This window comes from Lepisma saccharinum, chromosome 2 (genome assembly GCF_977018435.1).
Source record: "Lepisma saccharinum chromosome 2, izLepSacc3.1, whole genome shotgun sequence".
In the NCBI taxonomy this organism is placed as follows: domain Eukaryota; kingdom Metazoa; phylum Arthropoda; class Insecta; order Zygentoma; family Lepismatidae; genus Lepisma; species Lepisma saccharinum.
Genome location: NC_139230.1, coordinates 179,281,078 through 179,306,421, shown reverse-complemented (window position 1 = coordinate 179,306,421; position 25,344 = coordinate 179,281,078). Strand labels below are relative to the sequence as shown.

General features: G+C 40.0%; 1 long non-coding RNA gene across 2 annotated transcripts in view; it reads right to left on the bottom strand.

Annotated features, from left to right (window-relative positions):
* LOC145980714 (uncharacterized) overlaps positions 1-25,344 on the bottom strand; it is a 73,088-nt gene that overhangs the window by 13,247 nt on the left and 34,497 nt on the right. For both annotated transcript variants that reach the window (XR_014440872.1, XR_014440874.1), the window contains exon 4: positions 3,481-3,686. This is a non-coding gene — a long non-coding RNA (uncharacterized LOC145980714). The remainder of the gene's footprint in view (positions 1-3,480; positions 3,687-25,344) is intronic.

The window sequence follows — 25,344 nt, the reverse complement described above, 5'->3', positions numbered from 1 at the left end:
GATGTTACTTCTCTCTATACCAACATACCTCACTCCCATGGCCTCTGCTCCATAGAATCCTTCCTTAACAACAGACCAAAACCCCACAACCCCAGCACTAATTTCCTGACCCATCTAGCTCACCTTGTCCTCACGTGCAACAACTTCACCTTCGAGGACAAGCACTACCTCCAAATCCGGGGCACAGCCATGGGTACCAGAATGGCCCCATCCTATGCCAACCTGTTCATGGGCAAAGTTGAAAAAGAGTTCCTGGAGACTCAATCTCTCAAACCTCTCCTCTGGCTACGTTTCATCGATGACATCTTCATGCTTTGGATGCATGGAGAACCTTCCCTGACCACCTTCCTAGACAAACTTAACCACTTCAGCTCCATCAATTTCACCTGGACTCACTCCACCAACCAAATCACCTTCCTGGATGTGGACGTGCACATGAAGGAAGGACATTTGGAAACCTCCATCCACATCAAACCTACCAACCATATGCAATACCTACACTTCTCCAGCTCCCATCCGTTCCACACCAAGAAAGCCATCCCATTCTCCCTGGCCCTCAGAGGTCAACACCTCAACACCTCAGCCACCTCCCGACAGAACTATAACCTCTGCTTACACCAAGCCTTGACCAACCGTGGATATCCTTCCACCCTGGTCACCAAACAAATATCCAGAGCTGCTTCATACACTCCCACCAAGAAACCTGCCACCAATCCCCGTGCACTTGTCACCCAATATCACCCCCACCTCAACAAAATCAGACACACTCTACGTTCCCTCCTTCCCATCCTGGACAGTGATCCTGACACCAGAAATATCTTCCCCGACAAGCCCAGAGTTGTCTTCAAATGCCCTCCCAATCTCCAAAACATCCTGGTCCACCACAATCCACCTACTCACAATCAACTCGCACCTGCCCACAAATGCAACCACCCAAGGTGCAAAACCTGCCCCATATTTGTCACTTCCCGCACCCTCCAGATCCACACTGCCACCGGCAAATTCACCCTCTACCCCAAAGGAACCTGCAACAGCTCTAACCTAATTTATATCCTCACGTGCAACATCTGTGGGAGCTTCTACCTGGGGGAAACATCCACAGCCCTGAACCTCCGCATCAACAACCACCGCTCCTCTACCCAAAACCTGGACTTTGCTGTTGCTATTCACACCAATCACCACAATATTCCTTTTAATGACTGCTTCCAGGTAGCGATCGTCCACTCCTTGCCCCAATCCACCAACACCTCAATACGTAGAAGATGGAAGAGGGCCTACATATCGACCATGAATGCAACCACACCTCCAGGCCTGAACAAGGCCACCCAGTAATGCCTCTCATCCCCTATCCTCACCCTCACCACCACCTTTTCCCAACCAACCCCCCCCCCCCACCACTCAGTTTTCGACAAGCCAGGCGAAAGAACCATTTTTTTTATTTTATATATTTTTTTCTTTTGGTACTGTCAACCCTTTTTTTTCCCTTTCTTTTTCTTCGGGACCTGGCAACACTGCAGGTCATGCTTACTCTTCCCTCTTGTCGCTTAGTTATACAACGTCTCTCTACTCCTGAAGATGTGATACACCATCACGAAAATTTGAATTTTTTCTTTGTCTGGTGAGTGTTTCCTTTCTCCTCTTTCACTTTATATATATATATATATATATATTTCAGATGAAAAGAAACATGTACACCAAAATTTAGCCAAATCCATGACATCAAAGGTTTATGCACTGGTTGATTTGACATGGAATCACCCTCAGAAGAAATGAAGAGAGGTTTGATAAAGAGTGCAGAAATGCAATAACGAAGAAAAATTCAGCAAGAGAAAACATGTTACCAAGGACAACTAGGAATAACTATCAAAAATACAGAGATCTGAGAAGACAGGAAAATAAAATGTGCAAGAGAAAGAAGAAACAGATGATACAGAGTAAGATAGTAAAAATTGAACATTTCAATAAACAGAATGAAACTAGAAAACTCTATGCTGCGATTAACAAAATGATGAAAGAATACCAACAGAGAGAAGTAGGATGGAGAAATAGTAACAGAACAAATGAAGTGATCACCAGGTGGGTAAAATACTTCAAAGAACAACTTAACACAGAAAAAGATATACCATAGACACACAAGTAGATAAACGAAAATACAGAAATTTACGTAGGGTACCTAGGAAAAAGGAAATAGAGAAGATGATAAAAAAGTTAAAACCCAAGTTCCCTGGAAGTGATGACATCATGGATGAAATGATAAAGTATGCAGGAGGAAGTATGATAGATGAAATAACAGAGCTAATTAGCAGCATATGGAATGAGGAGAAAAGGCTTGCAGTGTGGAGAATCAGCATCATATGTCAAATACATAAAAAAGTAGACAACCTGAAATGCTCAAATTACAGAGGCATTACATTACTGAATGTAACGTACAAAATACTATCAGGAATGAGAGAATAAAGAACTATACAGAGTGGATTCTAGATGAATACCAGTGTGGATTTAGATCAAATGGAAGTACAGCAGACCAACTATTTGTAACAAGACAGATAACAGAAAAACACTATGAATATGATATAACCCTTTACATGTTCAAACAGGCCTTTGACAGTGTAAGAAGAAAATAATTATTGCAGATTATGAGACAATTAAACCATCCAGATAAAGTAGTGAGACTAATAAAAATGATCACTCAGCATACAATAGCAAAAGTCAAAACTGATGAGATAAGCACTCCGTTTTACATCAACACGGAGTAAAACAGGGAGACCCTTTTCAACATTGCACTTCACAGAGCCGTTAGTGCAATTAACAAAACACAGACAATATTTACCAAGACTAGTCAAATCTGCACCTATGCAGATGTTGTAACTATCATAGCAAGGACAAAATAATTCAATGAGACAAGTATTTAAAGAACTACAAAAAGAAACAGAGAAAGTAGGACTACAGGTAAACACCGAAAAGACAAAATCAAGGGAGACCAAAATCAAGATGGAGAGATGGAAGTCATCCAGGACCTGAAGAAGATAAAAATAAGAGAATGGATGAGAAGAATACAAAATAGAGAAGACTGGAGGCACATCGTGGAAGAGGCCAAGGCCCACAAAGGGCTGTAGGGCCAGATGGTAAGGTAAAGTATACCACTAATATCAGCAAGTACCAAATTTTGAGGCACACCTGGAAAGTTGTACCAACTTGGTAATAAAAAAAGAATGAAAGAAGTTAGTTGATCAAAACCTCTTTACTCCGGAAGTACATATCTTGAGCTATGTCACATCTAAAGATAAAAAAAAGATAGAATTGATATATCGTGTGTAGTTTTCAAGAAATGGCATGTTAATTGCTGCTGTGCACTGCCAGAAGATTAATACATTAATTCTTAGGTTCAGGGGACTGTAATTTTCAGAAATTTATGACTTACATAATCTTAAAGGTTTACTAAACACATTATTATTATCAATTTACATGAGAAACTCTTACCTTCAGTGAAAATAATGTTTGCATATATATTCCATTGCACTCCAAAGTAAAGCTTAGGGCAACCAAATGAGGAACGGGAGCCTGGTGTAGCTACCGGAAGAGTCTGTCAATGTACAGCCCATTGGTGTATTTGTCTAATTATCAGCCCTGCTCATGTTATGTACTTCTGTCCAATATACTAGTGCCTGATGAACATCAAAGTAGGCCTAGAAATGAAAAAAAAAAAATCACTTAAAGTTCATCTTGTTTCATTTTCTAACACAAAGAAGAAAATGAAATAATTAAAAATTATAATTGAAGGGCCAGGGTGTAAAACATGGTTATTGTTGAGTTACAAATTAAAATATGGTGTCCTTCAATTTTTGAGTGAAATTGCCATGCCATACAAGGTTTGTCCAATAAGTATCCGGACTGAAGTCATAAAAAAAAAATATTGAAGATATATTTACACTTCAACAAAAGTTACTTGACTGCCCTCAAAGTTTTCTAAGTTTAGAAATCGTTAATGTGGCAACATAGCTCTTGAGAACCAGCAGAGAGTAGACAACTTTACTGCAGGTCCCTCTACTAGGCGAGAAACTCTATGGTGTAAGATTTACATTACTGTTTATAACATGAAGTCAGAAACTATATTTGCCCAACAGATTAATAGAGAACAAAATGGAAAACTCAAGAATGAGGAATAATTTAAGAGAATACTTGCGATTTGGCATGTTAAAATTGGAATCCGAAAAACTATTGTGAGGTTGGAAACACTGCACTCACTCGTGGTACACCTGGAGGAAAGCACTGTCAATTTTAAACACAAAAGGACATAATTAACCCTTTCACTGCTACCAGCGAGTATACTCATCCAAGGAATAATACACTCATATGCTATGGACATGTATACTCGCCCAACTAGTTCGCTATTTTTAGATTGGCATCAGCACAATGCAGGTTCAAATTTGTTGACCACTTATAGCTACTGCCATCTTGGGAGGTACAAAGCAACTATGTTCATTTATACTGAAACCTCTAAGCTCTGCTACAGGCGAGTATACTGGTCCTAAAGATTGGCCTATGTTTTTTTGAGTTGTGGAATTGCCATGTGAGTTTGTGAAACTTGTTGTTGATAACTACCGCCATCTATAGTGAGAACGGTCATTGTTTTGTATACTTTGCGCACTATTATTGTTTGCAATGGCTTCTAGTCGCACAAGTATGAGTGCTCTTACTGATGCTGAAATTGCTGAATTTATTACAAATGACAAAAGTGATGAGTCAGACAATGATTTATATGGTGAATCAGATGAGAACACTGATATTGATGATCCTGAAAAGAGAAGAAACTCAATCTAAGGCTACGAAAGAAATGATTGCTTTGAAATGGTGTGATAAGAGGGAAGTACGCATGTTGACAACACTACATACCAATGAAATGGCAGATACTGGTAAAGTGGACAGGACTACGAAGGTGCCAATAAAGAAGCCAAAATGTATGGTTCATTATAACAAGTACATGGGTGCCGTTGATAGAAGTGATATGATGCTGAGTTCAGTGGAATGCGTAAGGAAAGCAGTAAAGTAGTACAACAGGGTGGCTACAAACAAGCAGAAATGAAATTCCCCGACTTTTCCAGGTTTTTCAGGACAAAATTTACATTTTTCCCTGACAATTACAAACTAAACTAAATCGATGTTTTTGCAAATGGAAATAATAAACTCATACAGATCCACGTATGGTTGTGTTAAGTACCAATATTATCTTCAATGAAATCAACTAATTTCTCTATTCTCTATGATATTAATTCAAACTGCAAAATAGTGAATTTGGAAAATTATTACAATTCACAAGCTAGGGAAGGATTACGGAATTCTGTCATATGCAGTAAGTTTAAAATAAAATACTTGATTATTTTTAAGGTTACGACTGAATGAGATAAGAGTGAAGAGTGATTGACTAAGAAATACAGGGTGTCTATAAAGTCACTTAACATTTCAATGAACTAATGACAAATCTTTCCTTTTTTCCAAGTGAACTCTATAGAAGAGAGAATAGCCATTGTGCTCATCTGCGTGGAATGATGTTGGAAAACTTGCATGTTCTATGTACACAAACATGTCCTAGAAAAGACAAGAATGTTGGATTTCATCAAATTTTTCATTGTTTTAGGACATTTCTTTTTAAAAAAATCGCTAAAAACACCAACAATTCGCATTTTATGCCAAATTCGCATTATTTCGATATTTCAAACGGGCAAAAAATGTGTCCAGACATCACTGCACATTCCTAAACATAACTTCGCAGCAATTACCATTTTGCACGGTTTTGGCGTTTGCGAAAAATCAATGTCCCTACTAATCGGAAATTACTTCTGGCCACCCCTCGTATAAATCAGTAGATGGAAAGTGAAAATGTAGCAGGGCTGGCAGAGAAAAGTCAATTCTTGAAGAAAGTGATTTGCTTTTATGATTGAATGATTCGAGTAAATATGATATTAAAATATTTACGTATTTATTATTAGTATTTTATTTCATAATATTGGACATTAACTTTACTCAGTGAGAGATTAATGACCATCTCTCATGAGTAGAGCCCGGAAGTTTGGCAAAATGCATATATTGATAAAAATTTTCCGGATATACGTTTTTTATGTTGTTTCGAATGTTTTAGAAGCCTTTTCATTTTGCCTATTTTGTCTGTTTGAGACCCCAGTGCCTATTTTTAATTATAATGCCTTTTTTGCCTTTTTCAATGAAAATTGACCATTTTTTTTAAAAAAATATGTGTATATAAATTATTTTTCTCCCAGAAAACGTTGTTGGCATTTATTTTTCTTCCGTTTATTATGTGAATAATTTTCGCCTTATTTAAGTAATATTAAACTCAGGTATGTTTCAACATTGCTGAAGGAGAAAAGTGTGAGGAAAAAGTATTTCATGCTGAGTTAGGATATTGCCTTTCGGTTAACATTTCCTTGTGCATGATTGACTGCTGAAAACCTGTTGCTGAACACCTGCACATTTTCGACAGACGGTACTATTCTTCTCTGCAAGATATGTGAAAAAACAATCAACCATGAGAAAAAATACTTTATATCTCAGCATGTGTCAACAGCAAAACATAAACTGCAGCTGCTAAAATGATCGGACAGAAGAAGATATCACTAATATCAACAGTGGGCACTTCATCCAACAGGCAATCTCAGTTGTCTCTTGAACTGTGCAAAGCTTTCATGGAAGCAGGAATACCGTTCTGGAAAGTGGAAAACAAGTCACTGAGGAAATTCCTGGAGAAATACACTAAAGAAACGGTGCCGTCGGAATCTAAGCTGCGGAAAACATATTTAAGCGTCTGCTACGAAGAAGCTCTGCGAAGAACTCATGCTGAAGTTGTTGGAAAGATGATCTGGATTTCAATAGATGAAAGTACTAACGGTATGGGATGCTACATAGCCAACGTCATCACAGGAACTATGGAACCAACATGCGGAGAATCCTCGTCATTTCTTCCCACGTCAGAACAACTAGAGAGAGCCAATGGTTCGTCAAAAGCTCAGTTATTCTCAAATTCCCTACTTCTGCTCTGGCCAGATGGTGTAGTGATGCACCTCGCTATATGAAGAAGGCTGCCATAGCATTGAAAATTCTCTTCCCGAACATGCTTCATATCACATGTGTAGTTCACGCAATGCACAGAATCACCGAAGAAGTTAGAGTGTTGCACCCAGAAATGGATAGGTTGATTTCGAACACAAAGAAGATATTTCTGAAATTTCCCTCTCGAACCCGAAAATTTCAGGAAGTTGCGCCTGAACTTAGTTTACCTCCGCAACCAGTCTTGACAAGATGGGGAACCTGGATATCAGCAGCTTATATTATGCTAACAACCTTGAAAAAATAGTAAGGTGATCGATGCTCTTCCAGAAAATGAAGCGGCTTCAATTTGTGAAGTGAAAAACTCCTGTGCTATTCAGAACTGAAGAATGAACTGTCGTTTATTTTTGCACATTATGGTGCATTGCCAGAGACAATTACAAAGCTAGAAGAAAGAGGTGAGACTCTTATAGCATCCATGAAAATCTTCGAGGAATCTATGCAGCAGATGATGGAAGTGCCAGTAGAAAAGGGGTCAGCTGTTGTGGAAAAGTGCAAGCGGGTAGCGAGTGCAAAGGAGGACTTAAAGCAATTGAAAACAATATGTGATATTCTAAAAGGTGAAAATGCTGTTACCGGAATTAGTCCAGCTTGTTTTATGTATGCTCCAATAACTTCTGTCGAAGTAGAAAGATCATTTTCTATTATGAAAAACATTCTCTCTGACAGATGACTATCAATGAATATTGAGAACTTAAAAAAACACCTTGTAGTTATGTGCAATCAAGACGGAGAAAATTGAAATGCTCTTCCCAATGTAGATTTTAACATTTTGCCAGAAATTATAGATAAAAGTAAACGACTTCCAAATGTGCCTTTTTTCGGTTTATTTTGCCTTTTTTTTCATTTTTAGTGCCTATTTTCCACATTATAAATGCCTTTTTGCCTGCCTATTTGCATGTGGACAGGTTGCTAAAAGAACGGGTGGCCAAGGAACAAGTCTCAAAAACACTTTGTACCATATGGACAGGTCGTAAAAAGACTGGGTAGCATGTGGACAGGTCGCTAAAAGAACGGGTGGCCAAGGAACAAGTCTCAAAAACACTTTGTACCATATGGACAGGTTGCAAAAATAGTCGGAAGCATAAGGACAGGTTGCTAAAACAACGGGTTGCAAAAGACAAGTCTCAAAAGTACTCTATACTATAAGGACAGTTCGCAAAAAGACTGGGTAGCGTGTGGACAGGTCGCTAAAAGAACTGGTGGCCAAGGAACAAGTCTCACAAACACTTTGTACCATATGGACAGGTTGCAAAAATAGTCGGAAGCATAAGGACAGGTTGCTAAAACAACGGGTTGCAAAAGACAAGTCTCAAAAGTACTCTATACTATAAGGACAGTTCGCAAAAAGACTGGGTAGCGTGTGGACAGGTCGCTAAAAGAACTGGTGGCCAAGGAACAAGTCTCACAAACACTTTGTACCATATGGACAGGTCGTGAAAATAGTTGGTAGCATAAGGACACGTTGCTAAAAGAACCAAAGGATAAGTCTCAAAAACACTTCAGACAATATGGACAGGTCGCAAAAAGACTGGGTCGCCAAAGGAGAAGTCTCAGAAAGTCTGTGTAGCATATGGACACATCACTAAAAGAACGCGTTGTTAAAGTACAAGTCTCAAAAACAAATTATAGAGTCAACGACAAAAGATAGGCAAATTCTCCATTACAATTTTACTGCGCTTTAATCCACACCCTTTGTTGTTTTAAGAAATGAATCTATGTTCATACACAGCAGATGTAGCCCTCTACCTATTGATGTCTTTCATGATCACCACATTCTGGAAAGCGGACTGAATGAAAATGGTGATGGACAATTTGCCTACTATTTCTTTCACTGTTGGGTATACCATATGAACAGGTTGTAAAAATACGTTTTAGCATAAGGACATGTTACTAAAAAAAACTGATCGGCAAAGGACAAGTCTCAAAAACAATGAGTAGCATATGGACAGATTGAAAAAAGACTGGGTAGCATATGGAGAGATCACTAAAAGAACGGGTTGCCAAAGGACAAGTCTCAAAAAGACTGTGTAGAATAAGGATAGGTTGCTAAGAACACGGGTCGCCAAAGGACAAGTTTCAAGAAAATAATGTAGCGGCAGGTTGCAAAAAAACTGGGTCACCGAAAAAACAAGCCTTTAAAAGAACGATCGCCCTAGGGCAGACCGATAAAAGAACGGTCGCCATAAGACGAGCCGCTACAAGAACATGTAAGCAAAAGACAAATCTCAAAAAGACTGTGTAGCATAAGAGCAGGTCACTTAACGAACGGGTCGCGAAAGGACAAGTCTCAAAAAGACTGCGTACCATATGGACGGGTCATAAAACTAGTCTTTAACATAAGGACAGGTCTCTGAAAGAATGGGTCTCCAATGGACAAGTCTCAAAAAGACTGTGTAGCATAAGGACAGGTCTCCAAAGCACGAGTCTATAAAAGACTGTGTAGCATATGATAAAAAGTGGGTGGCAGAGGACAGATCACTAAAATAAGGAGTCTCCAAAGGAAAAGTCTCAGAAAGAAGGTGTAGCATAAGGAAAGGCCACAAAAAGACCGGGTAGCATAAAGACAGGTCACTGATAGAACGGGTCGACAAAATACAGGTCTCAAAAACACTTTCCACCATATGGACAATCGTAAAAATAGTCTCTAGAGTCGTTTTCACGTTCAGAAGACACAACGGCGCTTATGGAGAAACCGCACAGTGTTGCCAATACAGCGCTAGCTCATGTCGCCGGGAAATGATGACCTTCCTTCACAATGAAGGTGTTACATATTTTGTGTATATATAATGATAATTATATGTAATTATTAATGTTAATATTATACTGTGTTACCCTTTTTACTATGATCCATTGCAATCACTACACACGCGAGTGTAATGCACGAATGTGACACTTCAGAAATCACTTAAAAAATTAAAAATCACTGAGCGCTCACACAACTGAAAACACTTTTTCGAGAGAGGGAAAAAGTCTAAACAGACCAAAGCAGATCTCTTACTCAAGTAAGGGAAACCTGGCACATGGGTTAGATTCAAGTTGCAACCAAAACAAACAAATGAGTTATGGCCCACATGAACTGATAAGACGTGAATGACTCAAGCAAGGCATGTCATATTTCTATCTTGAAACCCCATATTTTGTCACGTGTTAGAAAGCCTTTCAAAGGTTAATATGATGTCTATGAATTTATGTGTACGTTGGAAACTGAAAGGTGATCTTCATTTCAATATTAATCTCGACAGTAATGTAAACAAAAACACGTGTATTTGCGACAGCACTAATGTTGCTCACAATAGCAGCATTGGAAATAATTGTCAATTATTAAATTTAAGTAATTTCAATTCTATTATAACAAACTGCATGAAGTTAATATTTTTAATGAATGGAAATAAAATAACTCGAAAACTTGGTGGTGATAGCCGGAATGCTGCGGTGAGTCAGCTCAAGATGGCCAGACAACGTCTCCTTACTTCGCGCGTGGTTCGGGTTAAAAAGAAACTCCAAATGCATGGAAGTAATATTTCTGGGAACCTTTGAGTGGTTATAAAAAATAATTTGGTTATTTTCACCACAACTTTGTCGCTGGAAGTTTTTACTTGGAATTACAGAACAAGAAATGGCCAGCGACGACATTTTCTACTGCACGAATATAAAAAATCTCCACATACTTTATTTGAATATTTTTTAATGCAAATATGTTTCAAAGTATTGATAAATTCTGAGTACCACCATCAACTATGACAATTAAAAAACAGTGTCAATTTTTTTAATAATGAATGCTTCAATTTTACGGCATGTTTCAACGTTAGGAATGAAAACAATGTAAAAATTGTGTTTTCACAGAAAATTTGCGTTTTTAATTTATCTAAAATTATGTAAGCAAGTTACCAGCTTTTTGTGTTCACCATCGTATTCTCTACAAAATTTCCTGCAAAACTGCAGGTACCGATTTTACTTAAGCTAAATTTGAAAATCCAGAAATTTCACAACAGCGTGCTCGTATTTCCCATAAGAAAAGCATTGCCCATAAGAGCCCATTGTGTCTTCTGAACGTGTAAACGACTATAGCATAAAGACAGCTTGCTAAAAGACCGGGTTTCTAAAGGACAAGTCTCAGAAACACTTTGTACCATATGGACAGGTCGTAAAAAGACTGGGTAGCATGTGGACAGGTCGCTAAAAGAACGGGTGGCCAAGGAACAAGTCTCAAAAACCCTTTGCACCATATGGACAGGTCCCAAAAATAGTCGGAAGCATAAGGACACATTGCTAAAACAATGGGTTGCCAAAAGACAAGTCTCAAAAATACTGTATACCATAAGGACAGTTCGTAAAAAGACTGGGTAGCATGTGGACAGGTCGCTAAAACAACGGGTGGCCAAGGAAGAAGTCTCAAAAACACTTAGCACCATATGGACAAGTCGTAAAACTAGTCTGTAGCATAAGCACACCTTGCTAAAACAACAAGTAGCCAAAGACAAGTCTCAAAAAGGCTATGTAGCATAAGGATACGTTGCAAACATTGATTGATTGATTAAATTTTTGTTTAAAGTCCACTTTATGCACCGTAAGGCTAATCGGGACTGGACCTACAGTTTAAAGTGGGATCCGAACCACTTGTGCCTCCACCGGGTATCAAACCCGGGACCCCTTGATTACAAGGCAACAACGCTACCACTGCGCCATCGGGGAGCGCAGGTTGCAAAGAGAATGGGTCGCGAAAGGACAAGTTTCAAGAAAACTGGGTCACCGAAAGACAGGCCATTAAAAGAACTCGTTGCCGTAGGACAGGCCGTTTAAAAAAAAAGGGTCGCCGTAGGACAGGCTGTTTAAAGAAAGGGTCGCCGTAGGACACACCATTAAAAGAAAGGGTCAGCATAGGACACACCGTTAAAACAACGGGTCGCCGTAGTACACACCATTGAAAGAACAGTCACCACAGGACACACAGTAAAAAGAATGGTCGCCCTAGGACACACCATTAAAAGAATGGTCGCCGTAGAACACACTGTTAAAAGAACGGTCACCGTAGGACACACCGTTAAAAGACTGGGTTTACAAAGAACAAGTCTCAAAAACACTTTGTACGATATGGACAGATAGCTAAAAGAACAGGTGGCCAAAGTACAAGGCCTCAAAAACAGTTTGTACCATATAGGCAGATCGTAAAAATAGCTTGTAGCCTAAGGACATGTTGCTAAAAAAAACTGGTCGCCACACGACAAGTCTCAAAAACAATGAGTAGCATATGGACAGGTTGAAAAAAAACTGGAGAGCATATGGAGAGATCGCTAAAAGAATGGTTTGCCAACGGACAAATCTTAAAAATACTGTGTAGCTAATAGAAAAACCACAAAAACACTGGGTCGCAGACGGACAAGTCTCACAAACACTTCGTACTATATGGACAGATCGTAAAAATAGTCTGTAGCATAAAGACACCTTACTAAAAGACAGGGTTTCCAAAGGACAAGTCTCAAAAACACTTTGTACCCTTTGGACAGGCTGTAAAAAGACAGGGTAGTATATAGACAGATCACTAAAAGACTGCCTGGCCTAAGGACAAACTGCAACAACACTTTCTACCATATCGAAAATTCTAAAAATAGTCTGTAGCATAAAGACACGTTGCTAAAAGACCGGGTTTCTAAAGGACAAGTCTCAAAAACACCTTGTACCAAAAGGACAGATCGCTAAAAAGCAGGTGGCCAAAGTACAAGTCTCAAAAACACTTTGTAAAATATGGACAGGTCGTAAAATAGCTTGTAGCATAAGGACAAGTTGCTCAAAGAATGGGTCGCCAAAGAACAAATCTCAAAAATACTTTGTAGCATATGGGCAATCGTAAAAATAGTCGGAACCATAAGGACACGTTGCTAAAACCACGCGTAGCCAAAGGACAAGTCTCAAAAATAATTTGTACCATATGGAAACTTCATAAAAATACTGGGTAGCATGTGGACAGGTCGCTAAAAGAACGGGTGGCCAAAGAACAAGTCTCAAAAACACTTTGCACCGTATGGACAGATCAATAAAAGAACGCATCGACAAAGTACAAGTCTGAAAAATACTGTGTAGCATATGGAAAGGCCGCAAAAAAACCATTTAGCAAAAGGCCAGTTGCTAAAAGAACGGGTTACCAAATGACAAGTCTCACAAACACTTTGCACGATATGGACCGATCGATAAAGAACGGGTCGCCAAAGGACAACTCTCAAAAATACTGTGTAGCATATGGAAAGGTCACAAAAAGAATGCATCACAGACAGGTTGCTAAAAGAAAGGGTCGCCAAAGGACAAGTCTCACAAAAACTTTGTACCATATAGATATGTCATACAATGGTGTGTAACATAAGGACACGTTGCTAAAACAATGGGTCGCCAAAGGACAAATCTCAAAAACACCTTGTACCATATCAACAGGTCGCAAAAACACTAGGTTGCCGGAGGACAGGCTCCTAAAAGAACGAGTCGTCAAAGGACAAGTCTCAAAAATACTCTCTAGCATGTGGAAAGGCCACAAAAAGACTGGGTAGCATAAGGACATGTAGCAGAAAGAGAAGTCTTAAAAACACTTTCTACCATATGGACAATCCTAAAAACAGTCTGTAGCATAAAGACACCTTGCTAAAAGACCAGGATTCCAAGGAACAAGTCTCAAAAACACTTTGTACCATATGGACAGGTTGTAAAAAGACTTGGTAGCATATGGACAGATCGCTAACAGAATGGCTGGCCAAGGGACAAGTCTCAAAGGACAAGACTCAAAAACAGTTTGTACCATATGGACAATTGTAAAACTAGTCTGTAGCATAAAGACAACTTGCTAAAAGACCGGGTTAATAAAGGCCAAGTCTCAAAAACACTTTGTACCATTTGTACCAACGGGTCACCAAATAACAACTCTCAAAAATACTGTGTAGCATATGGAAAGCCTGCAAAAACACCAGGCAACATAAGAACAGGTCGCTAAAAGAACGGGTCGCCAAAGGACAAGTCTCACAAAAACTTTGTACCATATGGACATGTCGTACAATGGTCTGTAGCATAAGGACATGTTGCCAAGGACAACAAGCTCTCCAAAGGACAAATCTCAAAAACACTTTGTACCATATCGACACAGGCCCGTAGCCAGAAATTCTTTGTAGGGGGGGCGAAGTCAATCCTAGAGGGGGCAAATTTTTAATATATTGTGTCACCCAAAATAGATAAGTAACAGGAAAGGGATGATATCTTGAAACTGCAATGAACAAAAAAAAACTTCGAGCAACATCAAATAGCAATATTTCGATAATGACCTTTCCAGATTGCCAAAGGATATAAAGTTTTAACATAAATAGGCTAATAGGGACTGTATCTACTTGATATTTACAGGTTGATAATGTTAATAGACGATTAATATGTACCAACAGCTTTGGGCCTCTCTGCAACTTTAAGGGAGCCCTTTATAAATCATGCTTCATAATGATTCCCTCTAGTTTCCAGTATGCAAGATTTTTACGCACAAAGGAATCTAACGAGAATCCAACAACACCATTGTGTTGTGTTATGCAAGAAAAATAGAATTAATTAAATAATAATGGTTACATATTACCTACACTTTGATGAATTGGGTAAAAATATGTAGCTAATACATTTTTTTTGTACTTGCTAAAACATTAAAACATGGGTCCCTTAGTCCACCACGGACTCTCTTTCTTTCAAAGGGGAGACTCTTGCATCACTACAGACAACGTTTGCCTACTGGTTACGTTAACCATTTTGCAAAATATTGTGTGAATTGTATTATAGTTGAAATACATGTTTTGACAGCTGACAAACAAATCCCTTGATTGATCAATCACTTCTTGGATTCCAGTGTCATAATTAATATTTCATATTATGTTTCATAGAAATAAATTGTTTTAATAGGGTACAATAATTTTACGGGGCACCATGGCATTCTGTTTAACATTTTTTTTTCATATAGATCGTTTGGCTCCCAGGGCCGTCCCATAGCTATGGCTCTGAACTTGGACTATAAGAACAGCAGATATTGCGAGCGAAGCGATCAAGAAAATTTTACGAAATGTTTTTGATTTGTATAAAATTTGAAATCGAGGGGGGCAATTGCCCCTCTGTGACCCTTGCAAGTGCCCTTGGCCATCTGGTAGAAAATTGCAAGGAAAACGTGAAAACTAATTCCATCATGAGTATCCAATTGTCCTGCTATTCTTAGATTCTCCTAGTCTTGTTTTTTTTACTTAAATGTTTGCTTCCCCTAGAATGGACTTCTGTAGAAGGTCAGGGGGAGGGTACAATGCCCCCTGCACCCCTGTAGTTGCGGCACTGTTTATGAGTGTCTCTTCATCAATTTCACGTCATCCTTCATTGTTGCGATTAGCTAGAAGTGGCAGAAAAGCAACGCAAAGTAACAAAAATCAAATATCCACTCCCTCTTTCTACCACACTATAACCAAAAGATAGACTTGGGAAACAAAAATTTAAGCAATTCATAGCAACACATCCAAGAAAAACATCGAAACACATTAGGCACCTTTAGTACAATACTACTCAAACTGTCACAACTGTTCTGGATACTGAAACTTGAGAAATCATTTCCCGAAGTCTAATCTGGAAGGGAATTTTTCCCCCAAATCCTGATACGACCTTATACGGAATCCCATACACCCTAATAAATCACAAAATCAATAAGTATCTTTGTTTGCTAGAGTATCACATGATATAATTGTAAAGATTAGTTAGAATTCTAGGTAGGAATGTGTTCTGTATTTTTAACAGGGGGGGCAGAGCAGTTTCACAGTTTCCCCACCTGTCCCCCCTCTAGCTACGCGTCTGTATCGACAGGTCGCAAAAACACTGGGTCGCCGGAGGACAGGCTCCTAAAAGAACGGGTCGTCAAAGGACAAGTCTCAGAAAGACTGTCTAGAATATGGAAAGGCCACAAATAGACCAGGTAACATAAGGACAGTTGCTAAAAGAATGGGTCACCAAAGGACAGTTGCTAAAAGAACAGGTCACCAAAGGACAAGTCTCAAAAAAACTTTGTACCATAGGGACAGATCGCTAGAAGAACAGGTGGCCAAAGTACAAGTCTCAAAAACACTTTGTACAATATGGACAGGTCATAAACACAATTTGTTGCATAAGGACAAGTTGCTAACAAAAACTAGTCGCCAAAGGACAACACTCAAAAACAATGAGTAGCATATGGACAAGTTAAAAAAAAGAATGGGTAGCAGATGGAGAGATCGCAAAAAGAACAGGTCGCGAAAGGACAAATCTCAAAAATACTGTGTAGCATATGGAAAGGCTGCAAAAACACCGGGCAGCATAAGAACAGGTCGCTAAAAGAACGGGTCGCCAAAGTACAAGTCTCATAAAGACTGTGTAGCATAAGAACAGGTCGCTAAAAGAAAAGGTCACCAAAGGACAAGTCTCAAAAATAGTGTGCAGCATATGGAAAGGCCGTAGTAAGACTGGGTCGCAGAAGGACAGGCCGCTAAAAGAACAGGTTGCCAAAGGACAATTCTCACAAACACTTTGTACCATATGGACAGGTCGTGAAAATAGTTGGTAGCATAAGGACACGTTGCTAAAAGAACCAAAGGATAAGTCTCAAAAACACTTCGGACAATATGAACAGGTCGCAAAAATACTGGGTCGCCAAAGGAGAAGTCTCAGAAGGACTGTGTAGCATATGGACACATCACTAAAAGAACGGGTAGTTAAAGGACAAGTCTCAAAAACACTTTGTACCATATGGACAGGTCGTAAAATGACTGGGTAGCATGTGGACAGGTCGCTAAAAGAACGGGTGGCCAAGGAAAAAGTCTCAAAAACACTTTGTACCATATGGACAGGTCATAAAAAGACTGGGTAGCGTGTGCACAGGTCACTAAAAGAACGGGTGGCCAAGGAACAAGTCTCAAAAACACTTTGTACCATATGGACAGGTCACAAAAATAGTCGGAAGCATAAGGACACTTTGCTAAAACAACGGGTTGCCAAAAGACAAGTCTCAAAAATACTTTATACCATAAGGACAGTTCGTAAAAAGACTGGGTAGCATGTGGACAGGTCGCTAAAAGAACGGGTGGCCAAGGAACAAGTCTCAAAAACAGTTTGCACCATATGGACAGGTCGTAAAACTAGTCTGTAGCATAAGCACACCTTGCTAAAACAACAAGTAGCCAAAGACAAGTCTCAAAAAGACTATGTAGCATAAGGATAGGTCGCAAAGAGAATGGGTCGCGAAAGGACAAGTTCCAAGAAAATAGTGTAGCGGCAGGCTGCAAAAAAACTGGGTCACTGAAAGACGGGCCGTTAAAAGAACCCATCGCCGTAGGTCAGGCCATTTAAAAAAAGGGTCGCCATAGGACAGGCCGTTTAAGGAAAGGGTCGCCGTAGGACAGACCATTTAAAGAAAGGGTCGCCGTAGGACACACCATTAAAAGAAAGGGTCGGCATAGGACACACCATTAAAAGAAAGGGTCGGCATAGGACACACCATTAAAAGAAAGGGTCGGCGTAGGACACATCGTTAAAACAACGGGTCGCCGTAGTACACACAGTTAAAAGAATGGTCGCCGTAGGACACCGTTAAAAGAACGGTCGCTGTAGGACACACCGTTAAAAGAACGGTCGCCGTAGGACACACCGTTAAAAGGACGGTCGCCGTAGGACACACCGTTAAAAGACTGGGTTTACAAAGAACAAGTCTCAAAAACACTTTGTATGATATGGACAGATAGCTAAAAGAACAGGTGGCCAAAGTACAAGTCCCCAAAACAGTTTGTACCATATGGGCAGGTCGTAAAAATAGCTTGTTGCATAAGAACATGTTGCTAAAACAAACTTGTCGCCACACGACAAGTCTCAAAAACAATGAGTAGCATATGGACAGGTTGAAAAAAGACTGGAGAGCATATGGAGAGATCGCTAAAAGGATGGTTTGCCAATGGACAAATCTTAAAAATACTGTGAAGCTAATAGAAAAACCGCAAAAACACTGGGTCGCAGACGGACAAGTCTCACAAACACTTTGTACTATATGGACAGATCGAAAAAATAGTCTGCAGCATAAAGACACCTTGCTAAAAGACACGGTTTCCAAAGAACAAGTCTCAAAAACACTTTGTACCCTTTGGACAAGTTGTAGAAAGACAGAGTAGCATATAGACAGATTGCTAAAGACTGCCTGGCCTAAGGACAAACTGCAACAACACTTTCTACCATATCGAAAATTCTAAAAATAGTCTGTAGCATAGAGACACGTTGCTAAAAGACCGGGTTTCTAAAGGACAAGTCTCAAAAACACCTTGTACCATATGGACAGGTCGTAAAATAGCTTGTAGCATAAGGACAAGTTGCTCAAAGAACGGGTCGCCAAAGAACAAATCTCAAAAATACTTTGTAGCATATGGGCAATCGTAAAAATAGTCAGAACCATAAGGTTAAAACAACGCATTATGAAAGGACAAGTCTCAAAAATAATTTGTACCATATGGAAACTTCGTAAAAATACTGGGTAGCATGTGGACAGGTCGCTAAAAGAAAGGGTGGCCAAAGAACAAGTCTCAAAAACACTTTGCACCATATGGACAGATCAATAAAAGAACGCATCGACAAAGTACAAGTCTGAAAAATATTGTGTAGCATATGGAAAGGCCGCAAAAAAAACCATTTAGCAAAAGGCCAGTTGCTCAAAGAACGGGTTACCAAATGACAAGTCTCACAAACACATTGTACGAAATGGACGATCGATAAAAGAACGGGTCGCCAAAGGACAACTCTCAAAAATACTGTGTAGCATAACAACATGTCGCTAAAAGAACGGGTCACCAAAGGACAAGTCTCAAAAACACTGTGTATCATATGGAAAGGTCACAAAAAGAATGCATCGCAGACAGGTTGCTAAAAGAAAGGGTCGCCAAAGGACAAGTCTCACAAAAACTTTGTACCATATAGATATGTCAACAATGGTCAAAATAAGGACACGTTGCTAAAAAACGGGTCGCCAAAGGACAAATCTCAAAAACACCTTGTACCATATCAACAGGTCGCAAAAACACTGGGTTGCTGGAGGACAGGCTCCTAAAAGAACGAGTCTTCAAAGGACAAGTCTCAAAAATACTCTGTAGCACGTGGAAAGGCCACAAAAAGACTGGGTAGCATAAGGACATGTAGCAGAAAGAGAAGTTTTAAAAACACTTTCTACCATATGGACAATCCTAAAAACAGTCTGTAGCATAAAGACACCTTGCTAAAAGACCGGGATTCCAAAGAACAAGTCTCAAAAACACTTTGTACCATATGGACAGGTTGTAAAAAGACGTGGTAGCATATGGACAGATCGCTAACAGAATGGCTGGCCAAGGGACAAGTCTCAAAGGACAAGACACAAAAACAGTTTGTACCATATGGACAATCGTAAAACTAGTCTGTAGCAAAAAGACAACTTGCTACAAGACTGGGTTAATAAAGGACAAGTCTCAAAAACATTTTGTACCATATGGACATTTCGTAAAAATACTGGGTAGCATGTGGACAGGTCGCTAAAAGAACGGGTGGCCAAAGAACAAGTCTCAAACACACCTTGTTCCATATGGACAGGTCGTAAAAATATTCTGTAGCATAGGGACAAGTTTCTAAAAGAACGGGTCGCCAAATAACAACTCTCAAAAATACTGTGTAGCATATGGAAAGCCTGCAAAAACACCACGCAACATAAGAACAGGTCGCTAAAAGAACGGGTCGGCAAAGGACAAGTCTCACAAAAATTTGCACCATATGGACATGTTGTACAATGGTCTGTAGCATAAGGACACGTTGCCAAGGACAACAAGTTCGCCAAAGGACAAATCTCAAACACACTTTGTACCATATCAACAGGTCGAAAAAACACTGGGTCGCCGGAGGACAGGCTCCTAAAATAATGGGTCGTCAAAGGACAAGTCTCAGAAAGACTGTCTAGAATATGGAAAGGCCACAAATAGACCAGGTAACATATGGACAGTTGCTAAAAGAATGGGTCACCAAAGGACAAGTCTCAAAAATACTTTGTACCATAGGGACAGATCGCTAGAAAAACAGGTGGCCAAAGTACAAGTCTCAAAAACACTTTGTACAATATGGACAGGTCATAAAAACAATTTGTTGCATAAGGACAAGTTGCTAAAAAAAACTAGTCGCCAAAGGACAAGACTCAAAAACAATGAGTAGCATATGGACAAGTTGAAAAAAGAATGGGTAGCAGATGGAGAGATCGCAAAAAGAACAGGTCGCGAAAGGACAAATCTCAAAAATACTGTGTAGAATATGGAAAGGCTGCAAAAACACCGGGCAGCATAAGAACAGGTCGCTAAAAGAACGGGTCGCCAAAGTACAAGTCTCATAAAGACTGTGTAGCATAAGAACAGGTCGATAAAAGAAAAGGTCACCAAAGGACAAGTCTCAAAAATAGTGTGCAGCATATGGACACATCACTAAAAGAACGGGTTGTTAAAGGACAAGTTATAGAGTCAATGAAAAAAAAAATGATAGGCAAATTCTCCATTTCAATTTTCATTGCCCTTTATTCCACACCCTTTGTTGGTTAAGAAATGAATTTATGTTCATACAAAGCAGATGTAGCATTCTGCCTATTGATGTTTATCATGATCACCACATTCTGGAAAACGGACTAAATGAAAATGGTGATGGACAATTTGCCTAATATTTCTTTCACTGTTGGGTATACCATATGGACAGGTCATAAAAATAGATTTTAGCACAAGGACATGTTGCTAAAAAAAAAACTGATCGGCAAATGACAAGTCTCAAAAACTTTGAGTAGCATATGGACAGATTGAAAAAAGACTGCGTAGCATATGGAGAGATCGCTAAAGGAACTTGTCGCCAAAGGACAAGTCTCGAACACACTCTGTACCACATGGACAAGTCGTAAAACTAGTCGGTAGCATAAGCCCACGATGCTAAAAGAACGAGTAGCAAAAAGACAAGTCTCAAACAGACTGTGTAGCAAAAGGATAGTTGCTAAGAAAATGGGTCGCCAAAGGACAAGTTTCAAGAAAATAATGTAGCGGCAGGTTGCGAAAAAAACTGGGTCACCGAAAGACAGGCCGTTAGAAGAATGGTCGCCCTAGGACAGACTGTTAGAAGAACGGTCGCCATAGTGCAGACCGTTAAAAGAACGGTCGCCATAGTGCAGACCGTTAAAAGAACGGTCGCCGTATGAAGAGCCGCTACAAGAACGTGTAAGCAAAAGACAATTCTCAAAAAGACTGTGTAGCATAAAGACAGGTCACTGAAAGAATGGGTCGACAAAAGAAAAGTCTCAGAAACATTTTGTATCATATGGACAGGTCGTAAAAAGACTGGGTAGCATGTGGACAGGTTGCTAAAAGAACGGGTGGCCAAGGAACAAGTCTCAAAAACACTTTGTACCATATGGACAGGTCGCAAAAATAGTCGGAAGCATAAGGACACGTTGCTAAAACAACGGGTTGCCAAAAGACAAGTCTCAAAAATATTTTATACCATAAGGACAGTTCGTAAAAGACTGGGTAGCATGTGAACAAGTCGCTAAAAGAACAGGTGGCCAAGGAACAAGTCTCAAAAACACTTTGCACCATATGGACAGGTCGTAAAACTAGTCTGTATCATAAGCACACCTTTCTAAAACAACAAGTAGCCAAAGACAAGTCTCAAAAAGAATATGTAGCATAAGGATAGGTCGCAAAGATAATGGGTCGCGAAAGGACAAGTTTCAAGAAAACAGTGTAGCGGCAGGCTGGAAAAAACTGGGTCACCGAAAGAACTCGTCGCCGTAGGACAGGCCGTTTAAAAAAAGGGTCGCCGTAGGACAGGCCGTTTAAAGAAAGGGTCGCCGTAGGACACACCGTTAAAACAATGAGTTGCCGTAGGACACACCATTAAAACAACGGGTTGCTGTAGGACACACCGTTAAAACAACGGGTCGCCGTAGGACACACCATTAAAACAACGGTCGCCGTAGGACACACCGTTAAAAGACTGAGTTTACAAAGAACAAGTCTCACAAACACTTTGTATTATATGGACAGATCGTAAAAATAGTCTGTAGCATAAAGACACCTTGCTAAAAGACAGGGTTTCCAAAGAACAAGTCTCAAAAACACTTTGTACCCTTTGGACAGGTTGTAGAAAGACAGGGTAGCATATAGACAGATCGCTAAAGACTGCCTGGCCTAACGACAAACTGCAACAACACTTTCTACCATATCGAAAATTCTAAAAATAGTCTGTAGCATAAAGACACGTTGCTAAAAGACTGGGTTTCTAAAGGACAAGTCTCAAAAACACCTTGTACCATATGGACAGGTCGTAAAATAGCTTGTAGCATAAGGACAAGTTGCTCAAAGAACGGGTCGCCAAAGGACAAATCTCAAAAATACTTTGTAGCATATGGGCAATCGTAAAAATAGTCAGAACCATAAGGACACATTGCTAAAACAACGCGTAGCCAAAGGACAAGTCTCAAAAATAATTTGTACCATATGGAAACTTCGTAAAAATACTGGGTAGCATGTGGACAGGTCGCAAAAACACTGGGTCGCCGGAGGACAGGCTCCTAAAATAACGGGTCGCCAAAGGACAAGTCTCAGAAAGACTGTCTAGAATATGGAAAGGCCACAAATAGACCAGGTAACATATGGACAGTTGCTAAAAGAATGGGTCACCAAAGGACAAGTCTCAAAAATACTTTGTACCATAGGGACAGATCGCTGGAAAAACAGGTGGCCAAAGTACAAGTCTCAAAAACACTTTGTACAATATGGACAGGTCATAAAAACAATTTGTTGCATAAAGACAAGTTGCTAAAAAAAACTAGTCGCCAAAGGACAAGACTCAAAAACAATGAGTAGCATATGGACAAGTTGAAAAAAGAATGGGTAGCAGATGGAGAGATCGCAAAAAGAACAGGTCGCGAAAGGACAAATCTCAAAAATACTGTGTAGAATATGGAAAGGCTGCAAAAACACCGGGCAGCATAAGAACAGGTCGCTAGAAGAACGGGTCGCCAAAGTACAAGTCTCATAAAGACTGTGTAGCATAAGAACAGGTCGATAAAAGAAAAGGTCACCAAAGGGTAAGTCTCAAAAATAGTGTGCAGCATATGGACACATCACTAAAAGAACGGGTTGTTAAAGGACAAGTTATAGAGTCAACGACAAAAAAATGATAGGCAAATTCTCCATTTCAATTTTCATTGCCCTTTATTCCACACCCTTTGTTGTTTAAGAAATGAATTTATGTTCATACAAAGCAGATGTAGCCCTCTGCCTATTGATGTTTATCATGATAACCACATTCTGGAAAATGGACTAAATGAAAATGGTGATGGACAATTTGCCTAATATTTCTTTCACTGTTAGGTATACCATATGGACAGGTCATAAAAATAGATTTTAGCACAAGGACATGTTGCTAAAAAAAACTGATCAGCAAAGGACAAGTCTCAAAAACAATGAGAAGCATATGGACAGATTGAAAAAAGACTGGGTAGCATATGGAGAGATCGCTAAAGGAACTTGTCGCCAAATGACAAGTCTCGAACACTCTCTGTACCACATGGACAAGTCGTAAAACTAGTCGGTAGCATAAGCACACGATGCTAAAAGAACGAGTAGCAAAAAGAAAAGTCTCAAACAGACTGTGTAGCAAAAGGATAGTTGCTAAGAAAACGGGTCGCCAAAGGACAAGTTTCAAGAAAATAATGTTGCGGCAGGTTGCGAAAAAACTGGGTCACCGAAAGACAGACTGTTAGAAGAACGGTCGCCCTAGGACAGACCATTAAAAGAATGGTCGCCCTACGACAGACCGTTAAAAGAACTGTGGCCCTAAGACAGCTAATTTAAAGAAGGGTCGCCGTAGGGCAGACCGTTAAAAGAACGGTCGCCCTAGTGCAGACCATTAAAAGAATGGTCGCCCTAGTGCAGAACGTTAAAAGAACGGTGGCCATAGTGCAGACCGTTTTAAAAGAACGGTCGCCGTAAGAAGAGCCGCTACAAGAACGTGTAAGCAAAAGACAATTCTCAAAAAGACTGTGTAGCATAAGGAAAGGCCACAAAAAGACTGGGTAGCTTAAAGACAGGTCACTGAAAGAACGGGTCGACAAAAGAAAAGTTTTAAAAACAGTTTCTACCATATGGACAATCGTAAAAAGACTGGGTAGCGTGTGGACAGGTCGCTAAAAGAACAGGTGGCCAAGGAACAAGTTTCAAAAACACTTTGCACCATATGGACAAGTCGTAAAACTAGTCTGTAGCATAAGCACACTTTGCTAAAACAACAAAAAAAGCCAAAGACAAGACTCAAAAAGAATAAGCATATGTAGCATAAGGATAGGTCACTAACAGAATGGGTAGCGAAAGGACAAGTTTCAAGAAAACAGTGTAGCGGCAAGTCGTGAAAAAACTTAGTCACCGAAAGACAGGCTGTTAAAAGAACGGGCTGCCGTAGGACACGTGTCGGCATAGGACACACCATTAAAACAACGGGTCTGTGTAGGACAGACCGTTAAAACAACGGTTTGGCGTGGGACAGACCTTTAAAACAAAGGGTCGGCGTAGGACACACCGTTAAAACAACGGGTCGGCGTAGGACAGACGGTTAAAACAACGGGTCGGCGTAGGGCAGACGGTTAAAACAACGGGTCGGCGTAGGACAGACTGTTAAAACAACGAGTCGGCATAGGACAGACGGTTAAAACAACGGGTCGGCGTAGGACAGATGGTTAAAAAAATGGGTCGGCGCAGGACAGACCGTTAAAACAATGGGTCGGCGTAGCACAGACCGTTAAAAGAACGGGTCGTCGTAGGACAGACCGTTAAAAGAACGGTCGCTGTAGAGCACACCATTAAAAGAACGGTCGCCGTAGGGCACACATTTAAAAGAATGGTCGCCATAGGCCACACCGTCAAAAGAACGGCCGCCGTACGGAACACCGTTAAAAGACTGGGTTTCCAAAGAACAAGTCTCAAAAACACTGTGTACGATATGGACAGATAGCTAAAAGAACAGGTGGCCAAAGTACAAGTCTCAAAATCAGTTTGTACCATATGGGCAGGTTGTAAAAATAGCATGTAGCATAAGGACATGTTGCTAAAAAAAACTGCTCGCCAGACGACAAGTCTCAAAAACAAAGAGTAGTATATGGACAGGTTGAAAAAAGACTGG